Source organism: Populus trichocarpa, chromosome 13 (genome assembly GCF_000002775.5).
Source record: "Populus trichocarpa isolate Nisqually-1 chromosome 13, P.trichocarpa_v4.1, whole genome shotgun sequence".
Classification (NCBI taxonomy): domain Eukaryota; kingdom Viridiplantae; phylum Streptophyta; class Magnoliopsida; order Malpighiales; family Salicaceae; genus Populus; species Populus trichocarpa.
Genome location: NC_037297.2, coordinates 9,319,707 through 9,340,903, shown reverse-complemented (window position 1 = coordinate 9,340,903; position 21,197 = coordinate 9,319,707). Strand labels below are relative to the sequence as shown.

The 21,197-nt window shown below is 32.8% G+C and overlaps 1 long non-coding RNA gene across 2 annotated transcripts; it reads right to left on the bottom strand.

Annotated features, from left to right (window-relative positions):
- Window positions 1-13,911: 13,911 nt before the first annotated feature.
- LOC7479037 (uncharacterized) lies at window positions 13,912-20,153 on the bottom strand. Of its 2 annotated transcripts, XR_008057054.1 has the most exons (3): window positions 19,969-20,153; window positions 19,812-19,878; window positions 13,912-14,552 (listed from the first exon to the last, which is right to left on the bottom strand). It is a non-coding gene; the product is annotated as an uncharacterized LOC7479037 (long non-coding RNA). The 2 variants fall into 2 exon arrangements; XR_002977317.1 differs by lacking the exon at window positions 13,912-14,552 and having other exon boundaries at window positions 19,610-19,878.
- Between the last annotated feature and the right edge of the window lie 1,044 nt (window positions 20,154-21,197).

The following is a 21,197-nucleotide window of genomic DNA, read 5'->3' as shown; positions in this document are numbered from 1 at the left end:
TAAATTTAGTTTTTTTAAAGAAATCTTGTAATAATTAAATAAAATTAAATTAATTGATTAAATATAAGCACGAGATGCTCACTTTATAATATTTTATTTGGTTTGTTTTCTGGGTCATTGATTTGACAACACGTGTGGCCTCTCTTGGCGGTGTCGTACAACCTTCTGAAATGGTGTTAAAACCCTTTTGGTTAGCGCTTTCTAGTGGTGGGGTAATATCCATAACGAAATGATAATGAGTTTTCAATGGACTTTTCTTTCTTCAACTCTCAGTATGATATTGACAACTTATTTTTTATACTTAATTATTGTTATTTTTCCACTTTATTTTAATTCTTTTTTAAAATTATATTATTAAATTAAATTAAATGAGCTTATTGAATCTAGTCAAGTAAATTTCTCAGGTCACTTATTTTTCTTGCTTCTTTGAAATTTTGACGTCACCTAAATATGCTTTTTCTACTCCGTTTACAGTGTAGCATAGGTCACTTATCTAGTTAAGACCATTACATCTCATGAACATTTTTTTTATCCTTTACTTTTTGGCATGTAAAATAAAAATAAAAATTAAGCATAGTTTTGGTGTTACCTTGTCTGCTAAAAGATCTGGTATGCTTTCTTTTTCTTTTTTCAATTCAGCCTTTTTTTTTTTATTTCTATCCTTTTTATATTTTTTTTGATTGAATCCATTTATGGCCCAATTAGATTAGATTAGTTTTGAAATTATGGTAAAAAGATCAAATTAAAAGACAAAGCACTTAAATGTAAGACAGAGAAAATACATAGCTAATTTCAAATTCAAGATATTTTTTTATTTTGGTTTAAAAGTTCATTTATTTTATTTTTTTGTCATTGAATTTGAAATAAGAGAGAGAGATTTTCTGAATTGTGGCAAAAGAGAGAGAGAATCATTGTTGGCCGCATTCCGACAATAAATAGGTCGTTCTAGGTGTAACAGGTTCTATTCGATGATGGGTTCTTGTTGAATTGTCTTTGAACCTTCATCTTGCATGAAAAGGTAGATCAAGATCAAGAGAGAAAAAATTTCTTGGTTTGGTTTTGTGTTTTTGGACATTTTTTATTCTTTTTTAATAAATTAATTTTAGGAGGTTATAAGGGTATTTATTAATTTTTTAAGGCAAAAATATATTGAGAATGGATTTTTAGGTAAATAATCTTCCACCCTAATTTTCCAGCCACCATTGTGATAACTGAATTTTAGACAGAAGTAGATGAAATTAGTTTTTCAATTTTAGTAAAAATACCAAATTAAAAGACAAAGGATTGAATTGTAAAACACAGATAAACTACATGGCCAATATCACATCCGTGACAATTTTTATTTTGATCCAAAAGTTCATTTAGTTTGTTTTTCAAGTCCATGGATTGAGTGAGGAGAGAGAAAGCAGCTAAAAATGATAGAGAAAAAAAAAAGAAATTTATAGGTTGTTATGATTTCAGTAATCAAAATGGTCAACCTTTGTATCATAGGGTTCCATTTTATAATAGGAGTTCGATTGTAGTGGTCCTAATAAAAAACAATGTTGTTGTTTCGAAGAAAATTGAGACTTTTTTTATGATGATGATATTATTGATTGCTTTATGAAGAATTATGTGTTAGCATGATATGAGAAATCTTGATAATAATATACTCATTAATATTAAATGAGAAAAAACATTTATATTTATTCTATTTTTAAAAAATTAAGAGCCCGTGACAAAAAACAATTATTAAGAAAAATATATCAATAAGAAAAGCAGGAATTATACTAGATTTTTTTTAATGGAGTTTAAATTATTTATGCTCTAATAAAAAAACAATTGAGATCAAATATCTTAATATGTATTTTTATTTCTGTTTTCTAATTCAGTATTTTGTTAAAATCAACATATTCATTATTATTTATTATTATTTATTTAGATATATAATTCTTAATTTATTTTATTTAATACAAGTATCATTATTTTAGTCAGGGTTATTTTTTTATGGTAGAAAAACTTTAACAATACCTATCTTTCTTTTTTTTGCCATAATAAAAAAATTGTTTCACCCCACGTGTCAAACTAGTTGAGAAGTATAGCCAATAGGAAGTCGGGCGGATAAGTTGGAATGGAGTGAAGCCCCTAGATTGGATTGTCTATTGCTGGTAAGTCTCTGGTGTTTCACTAACCACAGGAATTATTTCAGTGCAGAAAGTTGAAAAGGAAAGAGTCCTTAGTTGAATGCCTCTGTCTTGCTTCCTATCAAACTATTATTGGCTCAAGGAGAATTGTTGAAGCCAGCGCGCAGTAGTGCATATTATAGAGAGAACATGGGAGTTTAAAGTCCACTTTTCCCTGCATATTTCCCAATTGGAGTGGAAGAATATGGAACACCAAGAACCATGATTTTGTGCTCAAGGAATGGAATCTCAAGTTCGTTTCTTTCCTCCTTTTTTTTTTTATTTAATATTTATTTTTTGGAACTTTTGAGGGTCCACCACAGCCACGAATTTCATTTACGAGCTGAGCTACTGCCAGAGCTCGAAGTGCCGAAAGAAGATGACTAGGACTTGATATTAAGCAGCATCACTGGACCACCTCTTTTGTATATGAATTCATCCATATCCATCCATCCATCCATGTTTATCTCTACAAAATCTCTCTGCAAATAATTGTTTCTCCTTTATTAGTTGTTTAGTGAGGGATTGAAGTCATGTCAAAAATAAGTCCCCCTAGTACACTACTTTTGCCACTAGCACTACCATGTATAATGACACCACGTGTTGGATCCCTTTTTTTTTTTTTTTTTAATTTTGTATTTTTCTTTTAGAAAAACCCCAAAAAAAAACCATTTAAATCATTTTCTTAAATATGTATTTGGTAGGGGTGAGTAAAAAAAACAAAAAACCGAGAAAACCAGAAAAAAATAATCGAAAAAACCGAACCGTGAAAAAAACCGATTATACCAATTAAAGTTTTCAAAAAAACCGACCGGTTCAGTTTCGGTTTTATAAGCCTAAAACCAAAAAAACTGAACCGAACGGAACCAAACCCAAACCAAAAACAAAAATCGAGCCAAACTAGAAAAAACCGAGCCAAACAGACAAAACCAAGTCAAACCAGTTTGAACCGGTTTTTGTCCTAAAAAACCGAACCGAAACCGGTCGGTTTGAACCGGTTTCGGTTTTTTTTTTAAAAAATTTCAGTTTGGTTATTTTTTTTTTGATAAAAACTGAATCAGACGGAAAATAATCACCCCTAGTATTTGGGTTAAAAATTGTTATGGTGAGATGCGAATAGTGCTAACTTGAAGGGAATTTAGTGATGATATTGGTGGTTAGATGAGAGGAATGGGCGTGGGAAGCTCCTTAATGTTCAACCATTGAAACTGACATGAAAAGGCAGGAAAAGTTTGTTAGGTTCCCGAAATCTAGGAGATCATAAGTCTTTCATTTTCATTCATTATATCCTTCAGTCTGTTACAATGCATGTATATATAGCCTTCTTCTTTCTACAGGGTTTCAGGAACCTTTAGAAGAAAAACTAAAACGGTGTGTAGTGATACTTATTTAACAAAACTAAAACGGTGCATTTGGCTATAATTGAAACGGTGCGTATGGATCTGCAACGGCTAATTCGGTTTGAATTTATAGGATGACTTTATTCTTCTTCTTCTTCTCCTTCAGCAGGTATCAAAAACAGGCAACGGTTTAATTTACAACTTAATACAACATCATGAGCACAAGCAATTGAAAAATAAACTGAGATTAGTCAAGATTGTACAAATTGAATGATTGAGAATAAAAACGAACAGGCTAGTAAAATTCAGGAGTCTAGCTGAGGGTCTAAAGAGAAAACTGAATATCAAGGTGAAATTACATAAATTGAAGAGCCAATGACCTAAATGAAAGAGATGGAAAATTGAAATGGCTTAATTGATCCAATTAGAAGCTTAATTGAGAAAAAAGTCAAGATTAGGAGTTGATGTAGTCAAAATTGAAAGAATTAAATGTCCGGTGATTGAAGTGTAATGGACATGGCAATTTGAGGGGTGAAATTGACTCAATTAGGGATAAAAGTGAAAGCAATTTGAAGTTTAAATGTTTAATTAAAGATCAAATTAAATGATTATGATATCAAGACCATTTTGTAATGTACTTTGAAGTCTAAAAGTCTAATTAAGGATGATTAGGGGTGAAATTGAAAATATTCTTAAAATTTGATTTGATTTGGGACTCAACTGAGAATTCTCACAAATCAAAGACTAAAACCGAAAAAAGGTTAAGGGACCAAATTGAAACCCTAAAGGAAATAAGGCTGATGAAACGACGCCGCGCGTTTTAATTGAAACTTTGGGTTTCATATTAAACGGCATCACTTTGAGCACAACAGGGAAAAAAAAAGAAATAATTAACAAAGAAGAAGACGATGTCGTTTCAAGTCACTATTAATTGTATTCTCCCTTCTTCCCAACCATTAACAATAAACTAAACCTGCTCAGTGTTTGACTGTGCAAGTCCACAGTGAAATGCTGAGCAGTCTTCTTTATTTTTTTTTTATCTTTTTTTTTGTTTTAATTTTTTTCTCATTTTTTTTGTTTTTATTTTTTTTTGTTTTTATTTTTTTTTGTTTTCCATACCTTTATGGGTTTTTTTTTTGCTTTTTTCTTCGTGTATTTTTCTTTTAATGAATTTTTTTTGTTTAATTTAGTTTGTTAATGTTAATTTTTTTATTTAGTTATCAGATTTTCATAACACGGATCCCGGGTTTGACGGGTTAACCTGGTTTGACGAGTTAACCTGAATTTTTTTTCTTTTTAATTAATTGTAAAATATACTAAAACTGCTCAGTGTTTCACTATGCAAGTCCACAGTGAAACGCTGAGCTGTCTTCTCTCTTCTTTTTTTTGCTTTTTACTTTGTTTTTTTAAGCAGTTTCTTTTTTCTTTGTTGTTTTTAATCTGTTTCTTTTCTTGGTTTTTTTTAATGAATGTTTTTTTGTTTATTTTTTTTTGTTAATGTTAAATGTTTTTCTATTTAGTTATTAAATTTTCATGATACAAGTTCCGGGTTTAACGGGTGAACCCGGATTTTTTTTTCTGGTTTATTTTAATTAATTTTTTTGAGTGCAATCCACAGTGAAACGTTTAACTGTCTTTTTTTTTTTACTTTGTTTTTTTAAGCTGTTTTTTTTTCTTTTTGCTTTTTCTTTGTTTTTTTGAAGCTGTTTTGTTTTCTTTGTTTTTTTTAACGAATATTTTTTTTGTTTAATTTTTTTTAATGTTAAATTTTTTTCTATTTAGTTATCAAACTTTCATTACATAGGTTCCGGGTTTGACGGGTTAACCCGGATTTTTTTTCTGGTTTTTCTTTTTAATTAATATTTTCGTTTAATTTAGTTTGTTAATGTTAAATTTTTTCTATTTAGTTATCAAACTTTCATGACATGGATTTCGGGTTTGACGGGTTAACCTAGCTAATTCTGGGTTAACCCATAATTTTTTTTTTCTTATTCAGTTATCAAACTTTCATGACACGAATCTCAGATTTGACGGATTAACCTGGTTTGAAGGGTTAACCCAGTTAATTCAGATTTTTTTTTCTTTTTCTTCATTAGTTTTTTTCTTCATGTAGGCTTTTCTTTCTTTTTTTAAAAAAAAAAATTAATATTTTTTTTGTTTAGTATTTTTGTTTTTTTCCTTTTTCCTTTTTTTTCCTTTTTATTTTTTTTTTAAATTTAGTTTGTTAATATTAAGTTTTTTTCTATTTAGTTATCAAACTTTCATGACACGAATCTCAGGTTTGACGGGTTAACCCAGTTAATTCAGATTTTTTTTCTTTTTCTTCATTAGTTTTTTTCTTCATGTAGGTTTTTTTTTCCTTTGTTTTTTTATTTTTAATTAATATTTTTTTTGTTCATTTTAGTTTATTAATGTTAATTTTTTTCTATTTAGTTATCACACTCTCATGATACGAATCTCAGGTTTGACAGGTTAACCTGATTTGGTGAGCTAACCCAGTTGATTCAGATTTTTTTTCTCTTTCTTTATTAGTTTTTTTCTTCCAATTTCATCTTTAAATATTGTAATTAACTATAACTAAAAGACATCAATCTTTTTTCTTCCAATTTCATGACACAAATCCCAGGTTTGACGGGTTAAACCAGTTGATTCAGATTTTTTTTTCTTTTTCTTAAGTAGTTTTTTTCTTTCAATTTCATCTTTTAATATCGATTTGATTAAGAATTAAACTTTATTATTTGTTTTGTTTACTGGTCATTAAATTATTATGATCTCATGAGGGGATTTTACTGTACCCCTCCTTGCAAAGCACTATTCATCGGAATAATGCTTTGCTTTATTGTTTTTTTCTTTTCAATTAATTTTTTTTTAATTTCATTCTGTAATATTAAATTTTTTTCTTTTTTAATTATCACACTTTTATAACATGACCTTACAACCAGACTCATATCAAAGGCTCTAGGTTTGATGTTGCAACCAAACTCACTTAAACTTGGGTCATGCAAGTTTAATATTATTATTAATATTATAAATATAACTTTTGGATTAGGAGTAACAGAGAGACACAATGCTCTTAGGTATAACTTTGTAGAAAAACCTAACACTCTTAAATTTTAATTTTTTTTGATATTTTTTATACAAAAAAATTGACCCGCGGCGTAGCGCGGGCCACGTTTCTAGCATATACTAAAAGGGATCAGTGTTTTACTGTGGACTGCACACTGCAGTCCACAGTAAAACACTGATGCTTTAGGGGTTTTTTTTTATATATATAAGTTGTCTTATTTTTTTTAGCTGTTTTTTTATGCTTTGGGGAATTTTTTTTTGCTTCTTTCTTTGTTTTTTTTTAACAATTTTTTTTGTTTAATTTAGTTTATTAATGTTTAATTTTTTTTTTAGTTATCAGACTTTCATGACACGTTTTCCGGATTTAACGGGTTAACCTGGTTTGACAAGTTAACCCAGAATAATTTTTTTTTTGCTTTTTTTTGCTTTTTAATTAATATTTTTTGTTTAGTTTAGTTTGTTAATGTTAATTTTTTTTCTATTTAGTTATCAGACTTTCATGACACATATCCCGAATTTCACGGGTTAACATGGTTTCACGGGTGAACCCAGTTAATTATGGGTTGACCCATCAATTTTTTTAATTTTTTAATTTTGATAAATTTTTTTTGTTTAATTTAGTTTGTTAATGTTAATTTTTTTTATTTAGTTATCAGACTTTCATGACATAGATCCTGGGTTTAACGGGTTAACATGGTTTGACGAGTTAACCCGGATTTTTTTTAATTTTTTTTAATTAATTTTTTTCGTTTAGTTCAGTTTGTTAATTTTCACTTTTTTTTTATTTAGTTACCAAACATTCATGACACGGATCCCGGGTTTAACGGGTTAACCTGATTTGATGAGTTAACCTGAATTTTTTTTTTTGCTTTTTTTTTCTTTTTAATTATTTTTTTCGTTTAGTTTAGTTTGTTAATGTTAAATTTCTTTCTATTTAGTTTTTTTTTCTTCTTAGAGGTTTTTTTTCTTTTCTTTTTTCTTTTTAATTCATTTAGTTTATTAATATTAAATTTTTTTCTAAGTAGTTCTCGGCTGATACCTTCAGTTTTTCTTTTTCTTTTTTTGTTGTTTTTATGCCTTTGACTGTGGACTGCACAGTGCAGTCCACAGTGAAAAGGCTGATGTCTTTTGTTTTTTTTTTCTTTTTAATTAATTTTTTTCATTTAATTTAAATTGTTAATATTAATTTTTTTTCTATTTAGTTATCAAACTTTAATGACACGGATTCCGGATTTGACAGGCTAACCTGGTTTGACGAGTTAGCCCAGTTAATTCTGGGTTAACCCATTAATTTGTTTTTTCCTTTTTAATTATCAAACTTTCACGATGCGAATTCAAGGTATGACAGGTTAACCTGGTTTGAAGGGTTAACCCAGTTAATTCATTTTTTTTTCTTTTTCTTCATTAGTTTTTTTCTTCCTGTTGGTTTTTTTTCTTTGTTTTTTTTCTTTTTAATTAATCTATTTAATTATCACACTTTTATGACATGATTTTGCAGCCATACCCACGTCCAATGCTATTGGGTCTGGTATTGCAGTCCAGACACTTTTATGCTAAGGGTTAACCCAAGTTTAATGTTATTATTAATATTATAAATATTATTCTTGGGTCAGGCGTTGCAACCAAACCTAAGACTCTTGGGTATAACTTTGCAAAAAAACCTAATACTTTTAAATCTTAACATTTTTTGAAATGCAAAAAATAATTGACCCGCGGCATCGCGCAGGCATGTAACTAGTTTTTACGAAGAAGAGTTTGAGAGAGCACCAACATTGCAAACTTGATTCTCCCTTACCTCTCCATCAAACAAGACAAAGAGCCCGCCTACCTTGCAGCATGGATTGTGTATTACAACTCTAGCATGATCTTCTCCTGTCTTGATCTCCAAGGCTCCCTGCAAAATACAAGCCAAGATTGCAAGTTGTGGCGTCCTCCCATTGCCGGCTCTCAAAACCAGACAAGAGGACGTCCTTAGCTTCAATCGAAAATATGGATGGCTTTCCTACCATCCCATTTCTCCTATAAAACCCTACCCGAAATGGGCGAGAAAAAGCAACAAGACAACCTTAGGAATCAGCCAAACTTCATCCCCTTTGTGACCCATTTTTACTTGGTTTAATTGCTGCTCCCAGTTTCCTAGAGTTATTCCTTCCCTCAAGCTTTCAACCTTCTCAAAGAAGAGGAGTCTGGATTTCTTTTGGAGCAAGAATCGCCAAACTACACCAGTTAAAACAGGAGGAATCAGATTTGTAGCAGCGACCGGTGTGTTTGTGAACTAGTTTTTAGAGTTCAAGGGGCTCTAACATCATGTTAAACTATAGGAAGGGCCGGAGACCAGCAACGGTGTATCGATAACATCCACATACTTGGATGGCTGCTGGATTTGTATAGAGAAAATAAGTATCTAACTAAATTAATTAAACTCTAGGAAATCTAAAAATTATAAGTTTTTAAAAAATTTAAAAGATACTCCACAAATTTAAATTTTTTTTATAATTCACATTTGCTACCATTTCTTGAAAACATTAAAAAAATTTCATTCTTATCAATACTTTCAAATATCTTTTTTTGATATAAATAATCAAACAATCATTTAACCAATAACTAACCATAAATTATTTATTTCAATCAACCAACACGTAATTATTAATAATTTTCAATCAACAAACACGTAATTATAAATTATTTATTTCATCAATTTCTCTCAATCATATTGACATTAAAAATCCAACTACAACTAAATAATATAATTAAATCCATTTCAATATTCATCAACACAACAATACATTCTAAATACAAATACAGATAGCTAACAAGCATTTATTTTGATCCTAAAAGTTTTCATCCTAGCTGGTTCTACTTTTTCCATGAACACCTAATTTTTCTTCTTCAATTATGCTTTATTTAGAGTCATTTACATCTTATTTCATCCCAAGAACATCATATTTTTACAATTTCACTTTTTCTTAATTTAACATTTAAGAACCTTAATTCAAAATTTAAGAATTTTGTAAAAACTTTGTTAATATTTTCTTAAAATTGTACAATTGAGTTTATAACGTCTTACCTGATAATGATATGAATTCTGAATGTTAACCAGTCGAAGTTTTCTGTTCCTTCTCATTTTTCCTCTTATTATCTCTCTACTCTCTTTTCTTTACTTGATTTTTCTCTTAATTCTTGAATTAGATGTGTTCAATACTCACTTCATCATCTATCTTGCTTTAAGTCTTGGTTTCTCTCTAGAGTTTTAGTAAATAAGCTCTTAATTGTTTTTTCTCTTTTAATTTTTTTCAACACTACCCGATAGTTTAAAGGGGGAAAAGAAGATGAATTTCTAGTTTTCCTAGCTTATTTATAAAAATACCATTAATAAGCCTATATGTTATTTTTTGTTCGATTAATTATATTCTCGCATTATATTTCCAAACTTAGATTACCCCAAAAGTTTAACTCAAGATAGGGCAATATGTCAAAAGGATTCTCGTAAACTTTTAATCCAATCCGACGATCGGATTGAAAGTTATATTCAATAGTATAAAACTGGTCAGTAGGTGATTTTATGTCAAAATTTGAATTTTTTTATTCAATCATTTCTAGAACCATATCAGTTATTTTACTAAGTACTCAAGACCATTTTCTTATTCCAAAATATATTTATTTTTCTATTTCATCATTTTTTTTATTTATAAACTTACCATAGTTTCACAATAACATTATTGATTTTTAATTGGGGTTTAAACTAACACTTTTTTTTTGCAGTTCTTTCTTAAATTTTATTTCTTATTTCCATTATAATTCATCAGAATTATTTTTTCTTTCTCCAAACACATCTATTTTAATTTTTTTCCTAAGTTTTCTATCTATCGAAACTAGTTATCGATTTCAGTATGATATATACTTCATTTGTGTTTTTTAGGCAATATGGGTAAGTGCCCACATGCTGGATCCGTCCATGGATATAAGGACCCAACATGGAAAATTTTCTTCTTCTTGCTAGGATCACAAAAATAAGAAGTATCTTAACTTTCACTTTTTAGACATGGTTTGTGAGATGTGGTTAATAATAGAAGTAGAATGTTGGGTAAAAAGAAAGCTATATAATAGTTTTTATAAGCATTATGCCTTGAAATAAGAAATTTTATTGGTACTTGGTATCAAAGAAAAATGTAGTAAATAAAAATTAGTAATTAAGTAGTAAATAGAAATGGATAAATAAATAGTGGGTTCCATCGTTTCTATGGTTATTTCTATAGATCTCATTCCTAATTCAATCAAGTAAAGAATATATTAATAAAATAAAAATCAAACAAGGACCTGTCTCTCTTATAGAGAGAGGGAATGGATAATCTTTTTAAAAGGTTTGTGCCAAAAAACAATTCTAAAAAAAAAAGTGAATTTAGTAGAATATTCAATTTTTTTTATACTGTACTAGGACTTATCTTTATCACACTTTTTTTTTCCAATTCAATAAGATTAGATCATTAAAAAAAAAAGAGTTTAGAACATAAATCCCCCTTTCCCATTTCACTTCTTTTATATTTTTGGGTTTGTTTTTATTTTATTTGTAGCTTATGTAAGTTTTTTTAAAAAAACTTTGGGATTGTTAAATCACCGATGAAATAAAGCAACGGAGCCACCATAGTATTTTTTTTTTCTTAATTCCTCCCAAGGAAAGGGTGGTCATTGTATATTTATCGACCTAGGCTTTGTAGACTCTCTATTTTTCTTTGGTAAAAGTTAATTCTCTTATAAAGCTATATGCAATGAGCAAGCAATGCCTGTATGGTTGTTCAATTCTATCCTTTTTTTTATTCTTTATCTCTTCTTGTGACCTTCTTATACGAGATAAAGTAACCTTCTATTATCTTGTATCATCAAGGTAATAATCTATCAATCTTTTGTTGCTTTTTATGAAGCACAAATAAAAGAATTTATACTGGAAGCGGAAAAACTACTGAAACTGCGTGAAATCCTCACAAGGGTTTATGCATAAAGAATAGGCAAACCCTTGTGGGTTGTATATGAAGAAATGGAAAGGGATGTTTTTATGTCAGCAGCAGAAGCCCAAGTTCATGGAATTGAATGAAGAAATAAAAACTATACAATTTTTGTTTTTGTATTTGAATTTTATTTTATTTTTTTAGGGCTATACAGACTCGAACCATAGACCTTCTTTGTAAAACTGATCAAACTAAGTATTCTCAAAATGATTCAAACTATTTTAAAGATCACATGCATTTCTTTTGCATTGGGCTTTTCCATCAACTGATATAAATAACCAATTAGTCTACCATAATTCTCTTGACAAGAAGATAAAAAGATGGCTCCATGTGCTTTGATTTTCTCTTAGATGCATCTAAGGTAGACAAAAAGACTTTAAAAAGAATGACAATGAAATATTACATAGATAAGGAAATCTTACATAAATTGTCATTTGATGGTTTTTTGTTAAGATGTTTGGATGTAGTAAAAGTTAAGAAAGCCTTACAAGAAATCCAATAAGGAATTTGTGCCGCCTATATAAATGGACATATGATGGTTATGCAGATGTAGAGAGCATGATACTTCTGGATGACTATGGATTGAAAATGCATAAATTATGTCAGAAGATATCAAAAGTATCAGGTGTATAATGATAAGATTAATGCACTGCTAATATATTTATTCAACATGATATCACTTTAGCATTCACAATGTGAAGAATAGATGTTATTGGAGTAGTTAATTTGAAAACTAGTAATGAACATCAATTTATCCTGGTAGTAATTAATTACTTCATAAAAGGGGTAAAAGATCTCCTATACCAATGTGACTTAAAAAGTAGTTAAGTGATATGTTGAGAAACACTTAATATGACTCACATGAAAAGATAGTGATAAACAACGCTAAGAAATTCAATGGGAGAATGATTATAGAATTACATGTGAAATAGAATATTAAGCACTCAAACTCATCTCCCAATAGGTCAAAGATAAATGATGTTGTGGAAGTTGCCAACAAAAATATCAAAAAAAAATCATAAAATTATTATCACCTATAAAGGTCGGCTTGAAATGCTCCGTTATGCCTTCAATATATATTGCATAACAGTAAAGACATCAACTAGAATTATGCCTTACTATCTAGTTTATAAAATGAAAGCGGTAATGCATTTGGAAATAGAAATCTCATATTTAAAAGTCTTAATAGAATTTGAGTTAGAAGAGTCTAAATGGGCTAAAATATGTAAGTTATCTTGACATGACTAAGTCTACTTGGTTAGTCTAAAGACAACCTGACTAGTTGATAAAAAAAAATTTGAAGATGAAATTAAAAAAAATATATTTAAATTAATAGAAAAAATTTTCTCAATCTACTTCTTGCATGGTTTGAGTTTAAAATTAATTGTGTGGATATTGTTACCATATAAAGACAACCTGGAGAACCATTGATGGAATTGTAAAAAAAAAACAAAACTAAATAGGGGGGGGGGGGGAATGAAAAAAATTAGTGAAACTCAATATTGATATCCAAGTCTTTTGGTATAAGAAGTAATTTCCAATTAATGGTCCTATAGTTTTTTAAAAGTTCCAACGACGCCCTTGGCAATGACCAGCAGACATTATCACATGTATATGAGTTTGGAAGGAAAGCTAGTAAAACATGAAAAGGTGAAGGAAAAAGAATCAGAAAAATGTTCGGATAATTAAAAATCCCGTCCTCTAAGAGAATTTTGTAGACTTGAGAACCAAAGTTACTGTTAGATTCACGAGGAGAAAAAGGGTCAAAACTAACATGCAGCAAGGGACAAACAAATCATGATTATGTCTGTATATGTAAAGCAGAAAAACTACATCACAAATTCGAAAGGAAATACATACTGAGTTTGAATAGTGTTTTGTTTTTCATTAAAAAAATAATAATAATCCATTAAACCTAAAATGAAATGATGTGTTAAAGCTGCGGCATTTATCTTTACAAATATTAAACAAAAAAATTATTATAGTATTATCAAAAACATGTTTTTGACTCACAAAATTATATGATTTTACGAGTCAAAACATATAAAACACATAAAATTAAGTTAAAAATTCAAAAACTAGTAAAACATTTCCTTAAACTCTATATTAAATAAAAAAATTATTATAATAGTGCATTTTAAGGTGCTTGAATTTTATATGAAAAAATTTCTTTATAACTTTACGATTCAAATTTATTTTGTATTTTTCGTTTTTCATGCCGTGTTAAAAATATATTTTTAAGAACCTTGTGTCAAATATATAGGTGTGGCACTGTGAAAGAGCATCGTGTTTTCCCCCCTGTTTTTCAGAACCAAACAGATTCAACAAGAGGCAGAACGATAATACAAATTATGTATCAACTCGTTTTTCCTTGAAAAAAAAAATAGAAGGAGCAATGGCAGCAGAGTTTCATATAGCAACAAAATTCATTTCAATGCTTGTTGAAAAAGATTATAGCTACGTAAATATCCTTAGTGCATGGAAGTGCCCTAATAAGGAATCTGTAACATCATATCACATTCTTTCATTCCAGAGGCACAAATTCCATTAGTCCTCTTCATTACTTCTAGCTAACTCGTTGGAATCCATGATTTTTCTCTCGTAAAGTGAAAGTGCAAACCTTGCCTCCTACATTATCAGGCAAATTAGTCTGTACAGTTGTGTCCTCCAGGAAACAGATCAGTTATTGCCATACCACGCCCTGTCTCATATGTGTCATCTACCATGACATCCACCAAAACTTCAGGCTTTGTCTTGTTCTTACCTATGTATTGAGAAGCAAATGTACACAATTGCACAGAATCAAAGTGAAAGAGGGTAAAGAAATAGATAAATCATAAAGGTACAGAACTTGGCATCGGCAGTATGCAACTTTTACTCAAACATAAACTTGCCTTAGCGCTTCAATCGCTTAAGCTTCTTGCCTTTGTTCATGTGAAATCTAGTAGGTGTTCTTTTGGCATCTTTGGTTGTAACCTCTCCTGCAACAAGTAAAACAACTGTCAAGGGTTATTTAACAAATATGCTCTGGAGGGCCAGACAGAAACTTGCATATTTCCGAAAAAGGTAAATACGGACAAGCATTGACTTTGAAAATCTTGACAAGAATTTCTAGCATGGTGTGAGTTAAGCCAATTCCACCCCCACAGCAACACAAATTCTTTGGAATATCTAGATTTCTTTTCCCATGTAAATTAATAAAGAAGAGATTGAATTCAATGCAGCGATTTATTATTGATATTGTATCACATATTTATACAAGGCTTTTGCTTTACAGTAGGAAAGAAGAATTCTGCAGATCTCCTATTCTAAGTAGGAAACATAATTACAGTAGGAAACATAATATCTACGTATCTTCTATTCTAAGTAGGAGACTATGATCTTTGTTCTCTCAACACTCCCCCTCAAGTTGGAGAGTGAATATCCTGCACTCCTAACTTGCGAACCATAGGCACAAAGATTTCTTTTCCGAGAGGCTTGGTTAAGATGTCTGCTAGCTGATGTGCAGAATCCACATGTCTTGTAGTTACGGATCCATCTTGGATTTTATCTCTAATGAAATGGCAATCCATTTCGATATGTCTAGTTCTTTCGTGAAAAACTGGATTAGCTGCAATGTGTAAGGCAGCTTTATTATCACAATACAATAAAGCTGATTCTTGGTGCGAAATTCCCAAATCCCTCAATAGATGGCGAAGCCATGTCAATTCACAACAAGCTCCTGTCATTACACGGTATTCTGCTTCAGCTGAGGAGAGTGAGACTGTTTTCTGTCGCTTTGATCTCCAAGATATCAACGATGATCCAAGAAAAACACAATAACCCGTTGTGGATCTCCTAGTGAGTGGGCATCCTGTCCAATCTGAATCACAATAAGCCCTTAACCTGAAGTCACTATTTGAAGAGAAGAATAATCCTTGGCCGGGTGCCTTTTTTAGATAACGAACAACCCGAAGAGCCGCCTCCATATGATCTTTCCGGGGTTGATGCATAAATCTACTCAAGACATGTACTGCATAAGTTATGTCTGGCCTTGAAACAGTTAAGTAAATTAATCTGCCAATCAGTCTTCTGTACCGGTTTAGTTCTTTGAGCAAGGTGCCTTTGTCTAATAATTTCAACCCTCGTTCCATAGGAGTATTGATTGGGGCAGCACCCAGCAAGCCTGCATCTGCAATGATCTCTAGTGCATACTTACGCTGGGAAATAAAAATCCCTTTCTTGGAAGCCGACACCTCAATTCCAAGAAAATATTTCAAAATGCCAAGGTCTTTGAGACGAAAATGGTTATGCAGAAATTGTTTGGTTGCAGCAATTCTAGCCGGATCATTACCAGTGATGAGAATATCGTCAACATATATCAGAAGAGCAGTAAAGGACTCACCCCGTTTGCTGGTGAACAAGGAATAATCAGCACGAGATTGTATATATCCAGCTGAGCAAATTGCTTCTGAAAACTTTGCAAACCATTGGTGAGATGCCTGTTTCAGCCCGTATAATGACTTATGAAGGCGACAAACAAGATGGTTCTCCCCCTGTCGCCGAAGACCTGGCGGTGGTGACATGTATATTTCTTCTGCTAAGTCACCATGGAGGAAAGCATTGTGGACGTCCATTTGGTGGAGAGACCAACCAGAAGAAGCGGCCAAGGCAAGTAAGCAGCGGATAGAGATGATTTTAGCCGTGGGAGAGAAGGTATCGTGAAAGTCCACACCTTCCAATTGTGTGAACCCCTTGGCGACTAAGCGTGCTTTGTAGCGCTCGATAGAACCATCAGAACGATGTTTAATTTTATACACCCATCTACAACCAATTAGTGTCTTGCCACCCGGGAGTGGTGTGAGGGACCAAGTACCATTTTCCTGAAGAGCCTGCAATTCATTATGCATGGCTTCCTGCCATGCAGGGTGAGCAACAGCTTCGGAATAGGATTTGGGTTCGGTGACAGTATGGAGCTGAGTAACAAAAGATTGGTTTGCAGGTGTATAGCGGTGATAAGAAACAAAATTAGCTAGTGGATAACGTGTACCTTTAGTCGGACCTGGTAGTGAGGAGGTCGATTGGTGGGAGTAAATATTGGAGCAGAAGTAATCGTGAAGCTTGGCTGGTGGCATAATGTGTCTGATGGAGCGACGAAGTAGAGTGGCGTCAGAGGTGGGCTGGGGAGGATGATTGGTTAGGGAAGGGTGGGGTTGTAGGGGAGGCTGATCAGGTGGTAGTGAAGGAGGAGCAGAGAAGATGAGTTGGGATGGGTCTTGATGATCGGTAAGTGGCACATATGGGGCGAGAGGTTTAGGGCGGCGGGTGTAGGTTTGTAGAGTGGACATGGGTTGTGGAGATGGTGGATCGGTGGCAGGTGTGGTGGGAGCTGAATCAGTGGGAACAGGGGACAATGGTATAGGTGAAGGGGAAACTGGAGGTGGAATGGGAGGGGAAGTAAAAGAACTGAAATCAAAGGAATTTATATCATGGGATATAAGGGGAATAGGGCCAGAAGGTGTGTGTGGAGGAGAGATGGTGGATTTGGGTTGGACAGAAGCATATGGATATCCAATAAAAACTGAGGGTATGGAACGATTGTCAAATTTATGAGAAGGATGGACGTTGGTAGCATAGGCTAAACAACCAAAGACACGAATATAGGAAAAGGAGGGTGATTTGGAGTAGAGAAGTTCGAAAGGAGTTTTGAAAGAAAGGGTGGAAGAAGGGAGTCGATTGATGATGTGTACTGCAGTAAGTGCACACTCGCCCCAAAATTGGACGGGAAGGTGAGCATGAAATTTTAGAGCTCGGGCTACCTGTAAGATGTGACGATGTTTGCGTTCCACAACCCCATGTTGTTGGGGCGTGTAAACACAAGAATGTTGAAAGATGACACCGATGTCTTGAAAAAAAGAACGGAGTGAGAGAAATTCACCACCATTATCACTTTGGAAAATCTTAATGTGAGAGTCAAATTGAGTATGAACGTAGCTGAAAAACTGCTTTAAGAGTGATTGTGTTTCATTTTTGTGTCGCATTAAGAAAATCCATGTAAAACGTGTATAATCATCAACAATAGTAAGGAAATAATAAGCACCAGAAATAGAAAGGTGTCGATAACGACCCCAAATATCACAATGAATTTTTTCGAAAGGTTTTGTGGAAGAAATAACACTAGGACTGAAAGGTAAGCGACTTTGTTTAGCCAATGGACAGACAGGGCACACATCATGAAATTGTGCGAAAAAATTTAAAAAATTATTGGCAATTAAATTGAGGCGATGAGGTGATATGTGACCGAGGCGATTATGCCACAGATTGGTTGATGAGATGGTGGTATTGCAGGCTGGTAGGGTTTTTTTTGGTGAGGTGGAGTTGATCGTAGATGTCTTCGTTGCTAATGCCACCAAGTAGTATAATCCGTCACGTTGTTTACCCAAACCAATCGTCCTCCTCGTAACCAGATCCTGCAAAATACACCAATAAGGAAAAACAAGTTATTGAGCAATTCATCCCTTTTGTCAAACGACTTACTGACATTAGATCAACTTTGAATGTGGGTACACAAAGCACATTGTGGAGATAAAAAACAGAATTCAGAGGCAGTAATCCTTTGGTAACGATTTTGGCCTTTTGGCCGCTAGGCAACAAAACAGAAGGCAAAGAACAATTTTTATCTGTATGTATAAGAGATTTTGACGAAGAGGAAATATGATCTGTCGCCCCACTGTCAATAATCCAATTGCGAGAAGCGATTTTAGGCAAACCTGGACGGCATGTGCTTGGGAGCTAGGTCCTTCATTTTTATTAAGAAGTGATAAGAGCTGCTTTAATTGAGTTTCTGAGATGCCAACCACTGATTTGCCATCTTCTTTAGAAAAATCTTCTGACACATGATTAGCTACATATCTGTTGTTGTTGCCAAAATGCTTTGAGCCTGAATTATGCCTCGCTTTGGGATGGCCAACTGGATATCCATTCAGCTCATAACATGTTTGAACCCAGTGGCCTGCTTCTCCACAGTGGGAACAAAAAGGACGTCCCTTTCTAGAGCCAAAACGACGTTTGTCTTGGTCATGTCTGCGTGCGAAAGTCTCTGGTTGCGATCAAAAGTCATGCGTCCCATATGATTGATAAGAATGTTCAGATTTCCCTGTACCTGTTAATGAGGTGGTCTTGCCACTATTGCTGCGGACGGTCATGGCAGCACTGTCAACAGAGTCATTTATAGTGTGCATTGAGCTTAAGAGACGTTGCTTCTCTTCTTGAGAGACGGAGGAATAGGCTTGACGAACAGATGAGAGTGGATTAATTAGGAGAATTTGTCCACGAATAGCACTGTAAGAGTCATTCAACCCCATCAGAAACTGCATTAACCTTTGCTGATCTTGTTGTGCTCCATGGACTGTGTCGTTGTAGGAGGCTAATTCATCCCACAGGCCCTTCAGTTTTGTATAATAGGCTGAGATAGAAAGTTGGTCCTATCGAAGACAAGCAATATCTCGTTGAATCTCATAGATACAAGGTGCATTGCTTTGAGAGAATCGATCATGAAGATCTTCCCAAACTTCTTGAGCTGTAGAGTAGTAGATCACACTGTCTGAGATCTCCGGAATGACAGTGTTAATGATCAATGAGTGAACCATATCGTTACATCTAGACCATATGGCATAACCTTCAGGATCAGTCTCCTCTGAAGGGATTCTGATTGAGCCATTGACAAAACACAATTTGTTCTTGGAATTTAAAGCTAGAGTCATAGCCCTTTTCCAAGTTGAATAATTGTCCCCATTCAGGGGTTTAGAAATCAAGACCAGACCTGGATGATCTGAATGATGAGTGAAGTATGGATTTGAGAGATTTGTTTTTAGAAGTTCTGCAGGAATTTCTGGGTTTGTAGAAAAGCCAGGATCGGTAATTTTCTTGCCAATGATAGAACTTTCTTGGTTGGCCATGATAGCTGAATTAGAAAGGGTGCTACACGAGAGATTAGGGTGTAGAGAAGCTGCAGGGTTCTAGTCCTGCTCTGATACCATGTAAATTAATAAAGAAGAGATTGAATTTAATGCAGCGATTTATTATTGATACTGTATCACATATTTATACAAGGCTTTTGCTTTACAGTAGGAAAGAAGAATTCTGCAGATCTCCTATTCTAAGTAGGAAACATAATTACAATTCTATTCTAAGTAGGAGACTATGATCTTTGTTCTCTCAACATCCCAGGTAGCCGACAGACATCAATCAAGAAGAGAAACCTGGAGCAAAAGCCATCTCGACGTCTTGCATAGTGACCAAACCCTTATCTACAGCTTCCTTCTGCTCCTGCAAAGCAATCACAAGACAAGACAAAGAACAAAAAAATTACAATATATAGGAGTTGTTAAAAGTAATCGAAAAGAAAATGAAGCATACTCTGCGCCATTTTTTAAAGAGCTTGCGCTTGCGCTTGCCAGAGAGAGTGAGGGGCTGGGTTTTGTCCTTAAACTTTTTAGTTAATGGGTCTCCGTGTATTGCTCTCTGCTATTTGTGCTCTTCTTCTCTTCTGCACTACGTTGAACTTCGCCATCTGATCGATCTCTCTTTCCCTCCTCACAGCCCTTAACTCAACCCTAAAATATATTTTTGTATTTAGGGCATTTGCTTATTTATGGGCTTGCGGGCCTGCTGCATTCCTCGGCCCTGGCCTCCTTTTAATTTTATTTCATAAATGTCCTAATTTTTTAATTTTTTTTTTATTATTATTACTACCATAGTTTTTAGACCCGGTTTGGTCCAAGACTCGTGTTCCGGGTTTTGACCGGGTCGTCCGGGTCAATTTCTTTTAAAAAAACTTAAAACGACATTGTTTTAATAAAAAAACAAAAGTCAACGGGTTGCAATCCGGTTTTTAACCGGGTTTTGCTGGATCAGCCGGGTTTTTCCTTCCCCTGCTTTTTCTTTAACTTGGCGTGATTCCAGCTTCGGATTGATCGGGTCCCGAGTTGATCCGCCGAGCCCAACAGGAATTTAAAACTATGATTACTGCTACTGAGAAAAACTAAAGATAATGAAGGAAGGGTAGGGTAGCTATGAACAATTTAGCTGTAGTTTTCAAAACGATGCCTTTTTGAGTCATTTGGCTCAAAACTGTCTTTTTCTATTAAAAAAAAAAGTGATTTGGTTTTTGGTGTATTTAAAAGAGGTCCTTGGATGTAAAGAGAGAAAAAAGGAATCAACGAGAGAATTGATGAAACTTTTTTTATTCTTATAAAGGGAAAGTTTATAGAGGCTATTCATGATGGTCTTCGAGTTATCCTTTTCTTAAAAAAAAAAAAAAAATTGGATAAAATCTTAGGATCTAGAGAAATTAAGGAGTTGAGTTTTCAATAGTTAGAGGCTTGAATTGCTAAAGATTTGTAACTAAAATTTCATTGTTGATATAGGAAGAAGATAAATACATAAAAGGTCTTTTTTTTTTGGAAAATTCAATGAAGTCTTGAAATTTTGATGCATGTTTCATTGTAGTCCTAAACTTTTATTTTTAATTCCATTAAGGTTTAATTTTGGATTGTTTCTTCAATTGAGTTCTTAAATTGAATTAATTGAACCTTCTTATTTGACTTATTTTTCTAATTTAATCCTTAATTTGCAGTTTTATGCAA